The sequence below is a fragment of the Mustela lutreola genome, chromosome 9, assembly GCF_030435805.1.
Source record: "Mustela lutreola isolate mMusLut2 chromosome 9, mMusLut2.pri, whole genome shotgun sequence".
Classification (NCBI taxonomy): domain Eukaryota; kingdom Metazoa; phylum Chordata; class Mammalia; order Carnivora; family Mustelidae; genus Mustela; species Mustela lutreola.
In genome coordinates, this window is record NC_081298.1 from 66,359,043 (window position 1) to 66,366,057 (window position 7,015).

Consider the following 7,015-nt stretch of genomic DNA (forward strand, 5'->3'; position numbering starts at 1 on the left):
GTGGGGGGGGGGGGCAGATCGGTGGAGGAGCGTGGCAGGAAGATGTGAGGCTGCTACCATGTCCTGAAAGGTGTTGGTCTGTGGGGAGTCCGCAGCTGGCTGTAACTTAAATAGAAGACTCTAGGTGCTGTGTAGAGCGTTGAAACATTTAAAGGGGACCAGGTGGAGGCAGGGAGGCCGGTTAGGAGGCTGTAGAAGTCGTCTAAGGAACAGACAGAGGAGAAAGGTGGTGCAAAGGAACAAGGCAAGCACGTTCAGAAAAATTTAGGAGGAAAAACGGACCAGATTTGTAGATAAGTCTGCTGTGGGGGATGTGGAAGAGGGAGGATTCCAGGCTGACTTGTGGGGCTGCAGACACCATTCACTACGACAAGGGACACAGGCAGAGAAGTGCTGTGGGGAAGGTGAAGCCAGTTGGCTTCTGTCTTGAACTTGCTGGGTGGGAGGTGCCCAGCAAGTTGGGACATTCAGATTATCGATGCTTTTTGCATAGACCAATTCTGGAGTCTTTTAATTGGTTGCTCTCCATTCCCTGCCCTCACTTTTAAAAATGAAATTAAGTCCAACCAGATTAAGATCCCAGATGATACACTGTCCTGATCACAACCTTCAGCGCTCTCCTGCTTTCTCAATGTCAGTCCGAGCTCTTGATCCCAGCGTCTGAAGTCCAATGTCCACTCTCCTCTGTCCACGTAGGCCGCAGCTCCTCTTCCTCGTCCTTTGTTCTGGCCACACTGAATCACTAAGTTTCCCCTTTTATAGTTTGCTGCCTTCACACCTTGCATCAGCCTGGAGCGCCCCCTTCTTATGGATACATATGAAAAATTTCACTTATCCTTCAAAGTCAAGTTCATACACTATTCCTCCATTAATTGGTCCCTAAATCCCTCGCTGGAGAGATAATCCCCCCGTCTGAATTTCCACAGTATTTTCTCTGTCATATTCTATATGCGCTATATATGTAAGATAAGACAGTGATTGACAGGCCTGGTACCAAAGGATGTAGGGACACAAGTAATTTTGGTTTCTTTATGTGGCATCTGTTCTCCTGCTTCTGCCCCAGAACCTCAGTTTTTCTCTAGGAACCACCCTTTCCCTACTCTCAGTCTTTGTGGTTTGGACAGGGCTGAACCCCACCCCGCTCATGAGACAAGGCCAAGTCGGGACTTATCAATCCAGTCGGACTTTGTGGGGGAAAGGGGCAGAAGGAGCCTTGGAAGGGAGAGTCAGGGCTGGGGTGGTCCCATTTATAGCTGTATTGAACCTCTTTTCATGTGCTCCTTGGCCATTTGCAGATCTTCTCTGGAGAAATGTCTATTTTGCTCTTTTGCTTGTTTTTATATTGTGTTATTTTTTAATTGAATTATAAGTGTTCTTTATATATTCTCCATACAGATCCCTGATCAGATAGATGATTTGTAAATATTTTATTCCATTCAGTGGGTTGTCTTTTTGCCTTCATGGTATCATCTGCAGCACAATTTTTAAAAAAATTTTAAGCATATTAAAAAAAACACTTTATTGAGGTATAATTTGTATACCATAAATTTCACCCATTTGAAATGCTACAATTGATTTTTAGTACATGTACAGAGTCAGGTATCACCTATAACCATCATCATAACATAGTGTTAGGACATTTCCATCACCCCCCAAAGAACTTTTGTGGCCATTTGCAGTCCACTCCTGTTACACCGGCAGCCCCAGCTTGCCACTCTGGATGTTTGGGACACCTCCTATAGCTGGAATCATACAACATGAAGTCTTTCACTTTTTCCGGATTTTTTCACGTAGCATAATGTGGTTGAGGTTTATCCGTGTTATAGCATGGGCCAGTAGTTTAATGGCTGACTAGAACTCCATTGTGTTTCTATTCAGTAGCTGATAGACGTTTGAGTTATTTCTAGTTTGGTGCTATTATGAATAGAGCTGCTCTGGGTCAGCGCCATTGTGTCAGGAGCTCGGCTGCCATAATGAAACACGGTGGTCTGGGGGCCTTAAACTATAGTTATTTCTCACAGTTCTGGAGGCTGGAAGCCCAAGATCCCAGTGCTGGCCCATTCAGTTCCCCTTCCTGGCTGGTAGATGGTGGCCTTTTCTCTCCCTCCTCTCCAGGCAGGGAGAGGGATTCAGTTTCTCTCTACCAGTGAACATACTAATCCCATCACAGAGGCCCCACACTTACGACCTCATCTAAACCCAGTTGCCTCTCAAAGGCCCTCCCTCCAAATACCGGGGAGGGAGGACATCAATGTAGGGATTTGGGGGGACACAAGCATTCAGTCCATTCTAGTAATTACTGATATGATTGGATTTTCATCTACCTTTTCGACATCTCTTGTCTGTTTTGTTCCTCCTTTACTGATTCCTTTTGTGTTAAATAGCTACCATTTTAATTTCTTTGTTGGTTTTTCCACTGGGTTCTTTTCTTTTCTTTTCTTTTTTAAAAGATTTTATAGATTTGACGGAGAGAGATCACAAGTAGGCAGAGAGGCAGGCAGAGAGAGAGAGGGAGAAGCAGGCTCCCCGCCGAGTGGAGAGCCCAACGTGGGGCTCGATTCCAGGACCCTGAGATCATGACCTGAGTCGAAGGCAGAGGCTTTAACCCACTGAGCCACCGAGGCGCCCCTCCACTGGGTTATTTTCTTGGTGGTTGTTCTAGGGAAAATTGGCATCTTAACTTATCACAAGGTAAGAGGATATTTAACATTTTATATGACGATTTGTTAGCTTGAATTAGTCAATAATTTAGTATTTAATAGAGGATGTAATTTAAATATTTTATATTTACATTAAATTTATACTAATGCAAGTTATTAGTTATTAAATTAACAATGATTTCATAAATAATTATTTCTTTAAAATTTAGGCATTTGGTATGTGGTCTCTGCCTGTCTCCCCGACCCTCGGGTCTGCGTGCGTTGGGGGCAGATGTGCCTTTCTCATATTTGCACGGGTGTATTTTTTCACATAGCTATATTCATGTACGAATTGTATATTATGACTACCCCAAATATTTGTCCTGCTTTTTATTTTATTTATGTATTTATTTTTAACCTTTAAACTTAACATTTTGTTGTAGGCATTTTTATTTGCCATAGATCTCTGTGAACTTCTCTTATAAAAGTTACCTAGGATTTCCTGGAGGGGGCAGGGCAGATTTCAGTTAACCATTTCTTTGCTTTAGGACAGTGAAGCCATTTTCAGTTTTTAGCTTTTTTCCTCACATGGCAGCGAGCATCTTGGTGCATCTCACACTTTCCCCATTTTAGAACCTTTGGCAAAAATCCCCACTGGTAAGATTACTCTGTTGAAGAGAACAAATATTTTTGTAGTTCTCAGTACCTATCACCATATGATTTTCCTCAAGAATGGTGGGGTGTGGTTGTGATGCCAACTGGGTACCAACTGGATTTTTTTTTTTTTTTTTTTTTGTATTTGACATTGTCTTTCTTTGGCTATTAGCTAGGTTGGAACATTTTTCTGTAAATCCATTTACTGGTTATAATTTATTTTATGTAAATAAAATGCCCCCATCTATTTATCGATAAGGCTCTTTGTTGGTTTTTAAATTTTCAGTTTATATGAGCTCTTATGTAATAATGCCCTCCTCAAAACTAGGAAGGAGGCAGAGTATAAATACATAAAAACAGACAGTAAACTTTTGTGTCCTTTATTTGCTGCCAATATTTCTCCCCACTTATGGCTTCCCCGCCATTTTTTTTAATGCAGAAATTTTACATTCTTCTGTAGCCAAACCCGCTAATCTCTCCTTTGTGATTTTATCAGTGATTTCCAAGTTTAATAAAAGACGTTCTCCCTCTGGAGATTTGATGAATGTTTAAGTCTCTCTTCTTTTGGTTTTCCAAGTTATTAAAAAGTATGGAGCTCTTTAATCCTTATAAAATTTCTCTGTAAAGACTCCTTTTGGTCTGAGGAAGGGGATGATTTCAAAGTATAAGTTTCTCAAATTCAGCAGTTTCCTTCCCTAGTTTCTTTGCCTGTGATGGTACCTGGGGCTGAGACTGACCAGGTCCTGCAGGCTGTCTGTCTGTCTATCTGGCTGGACAGAAGGGATGAGAATGAGAACTTGCCTTTTGAGCTACACCCACATCCAAGGGGCTGCACAGGGTCCTGGAAGAACATGACTTGGAACTGAGTTTGGCCCCGTGCGTGTGGACCCCCAGCCTCTCATTCTCCCTCCGCAAAACGGGGCCAAGAGTGCCTGACAGACAGGGCTGTTGTGAGGATGATAGGAGATGAAATACAGAAAGTTCTAGAACACCACTTGGCCTATCATGGATTTCTCAGGGCCCTTTATACCGACTTGACTCCTGGGTCCCACCTGATGACCAAAGGTGTCCCTGAGCTTCCCTCACCACAGAGTGTGGGCAGGCCTGCCAGAATAGTGAAGAGTATTTACTTTTTTAGGTGAGAAAATGAAGGGCTAGAAAGTTTAAATGGCGTGCTCCCTTCAGCAGCACACAGACTAAAATTGGAACCGTACAGAGAAAGCATGGCCCTTGCACAAGGATGACATGCAAATTCGTGAAGTGGCCCATATATATTTTTAAAAGGCAGTTTAAGTGTCAGAGCAGCAGATGTTTTTGACTGTTCTGACACACGGCACCCTCCAGCCCCGCTTTGCCTCAGTGCCTCAGGGTCCTCAATGCGAAATGGAGATAATTGTCTCCATCAGTCTCCACTGCTGAGGGGTTATTGGATAATCAAACGAAAGGCTCTGAAAGAGGCCACAGAAAAATCCAGAGCCAAGGTAGCGTCCCCATGGGCGGCTCAGTCCATTCCTCCCTCAGCCTAGACACAGATGAGGCCTTGTGTTAGGTCTGCGAGCTCCCTGCCTCCCCACCCCTGCTCCCCAGGAGAACCATGCAGAGACTCTGTGAAAGCCCCTTGTGCCTGCTGCTTGCTGGGCAAGAGGCCCAGGGCTTGGCGGAAGCCCCAGGAAGCAGAGCCTGGAGGTGAGCCGCACTCAGGCCCCACTGTGTTCAGCTAAGAGCAGCTTCTGAAGTCTCAGAGAGCCAAGGTGAGGAGGAATGTGGGGTCACCTTGGCCTCCCCCATTTCACAGATGTGGAAGCTCGGGCTCAGATAGGCAGCCACATAGTGGTCATGTCAGACCATGGGCCAGGGGGATCCTGGCTTCCAAATCCAGTGCACTTCCCTCTGTTGCTGCAGTGGCCTCTTTGGGAAGGGTTCCTCTGGCCCTTCCAGAAAATTCTTTGCAAGTTAATGACATTTGAACAAAACTGCATGATGTTCGAGGGTCAGAGTGCTTGCTTTGACAAGCATAGCAAAGCCCTAAGAACAAGATGCCTCCACAGTTGGGAGGGAGTTTCCTGGGAGCAGAATTTTCCAGAAAGGGAGAGCAGCATTTTGAGTTGGAGCTTGAATTTTTTGAAGAAGCTGGAAGAATGTGGGGGCAGGGGCTGGAGGCAGGCAAAGGTAGTACAGAAATTTGACACCACTACCCCACCCTGGCATTTAGGCATTTAAAAATAAAGTTGCTTTCTCTTTTAGCACTTAAAAAAAAAAAAAAAAGGAGAAGAAGAAGCCAGACTACTCGCATTGAAGTTTAAGAGGCTAGCAATAGTCCTGAACCCTGGCTGCACATTAGAATCCCCTGGCTGGTTTCAAAATCCCAGTGTCCAGATCAAACCCCCAAGCAAGCACACAGGAGTCTCTCAGGGGAGGACTCAGGCCTCAGCAGTTCTTAAAGCCTCGCAGGTAATTCTAATGAGCCACCAAGGTTGCCTAGGACACCACCAGACCCTGCATTACTTTGCCATCTGGTTTGTGAATCTAAACACATAAACATGTGGGGCAAATGTGTAATTCTGTTCACCACACACACTCTGCCCAGGCCTCAGGAACACCACCAGGAGAAATTCCACTCCTCTTCCCCATCCCACCCATTCCCAGTTCAGTCTTACTTTTAGGGCCCTGCCACAGGCCCACCTCCTCCAAGAGACAGTCCCAAATCAGGATAATTACTCTTCTACTTAGTTATATTGTGCCTCTGATTTGACTAGGGGCCCATGGCCAACATGTGGATCTTTCCTGTGGCTTTACCTGATGTGGGTTGTTCTTTCTGTGTTTAGCCAGGAGTATATTCTCTGCCCAACGAGATGGTTAAACCCTCTGAGGGCAAGACCCCCAGACTTTCTCTTCCCAGAAGCCCTGAGCAGACCAGGAGCCTTCAATCAAGACTTGTTGTCCAGGAGCTGAATGAAGTCATTGGATCCACCTGAGTTATTCTCCACACATTTAATTCTGACAATGACCCTGGGAAACTGGAACTGTGTTATTACTTTCTATCTCCATTTTATGATGAAAATGAAACTCAGCTCAAAAATCTGGATAAGGGGGCGCCTGGGTGGCCCAGTGGGTTAAGGCTTCTGACTTCGGCTCAGGTCATGATCCCGGGGTCCTGGAATCGAGCCCTGCGTCAGGCTCTCTGCTCCGCGGGGAGCCTGCTTCCTCCTCTCTCTCTGCCTGCCTCTCTGCCTACTTGTGATTTCTGTCTGTCAAATAAATAAATAAAATGTTAAAAAAAAAAAATCTGGATAAGGTCACACAGATCAAGGAAGTGGCAATACACCAGACCCATCGGGCTTTCTTCCCCACCACACAGGTTTCTTCTACCAATAGACATATCCCCAGAGCAGGCAAGACCTTGTTGGGGGCCAAATCGGGAGGCCTCTTCCTCCTGGAGACTTCTCTCTCTGACCAGGCAGTAGGGCAGTCAGTCTGGGAAGCTGTTTGGTCTCCAGCTCCTCAGATTTGAGAAGATGGTATAACAGGATAGAAGTTTCTGCTGAGATCTGAAGATGAGAGGCGTCGGTTCCCAGAGTCACTGGAAGCAAAAGGCCAATTTTATAAGGAAACATTTTTGAACTTGTTTTTACAAATCTTATAGCCCTTTTTCGGGTGCAGGGTCAGTTTGTTGGAGAATTGGGGGAAATGGCTTGTTTATTGAATGCCAGTTTCCTCCTCTG

At 45.2% G+C, this 7,015-nt stretch overlaps 1 non-coding gene across 1 annotated transcript; it reads left to right on the forward strand.

Moving 5' to 3' along the window:
• The first annotated feature begins 4,465 nt into the window (after positions 1 to 4,465).
• On the forward strand, positions 4,466 to 4,568 carry LOC131808681 (U6 spliceosomal RNA). The gene has a single exon (XR_009344890.1). It is a non-coding gene; the product is annotated as a U6 spliceosomal RNA (small nuclear RNA).
• Positions 4,569 to 7,015: the final 2,447 nt, after the last annotated feature.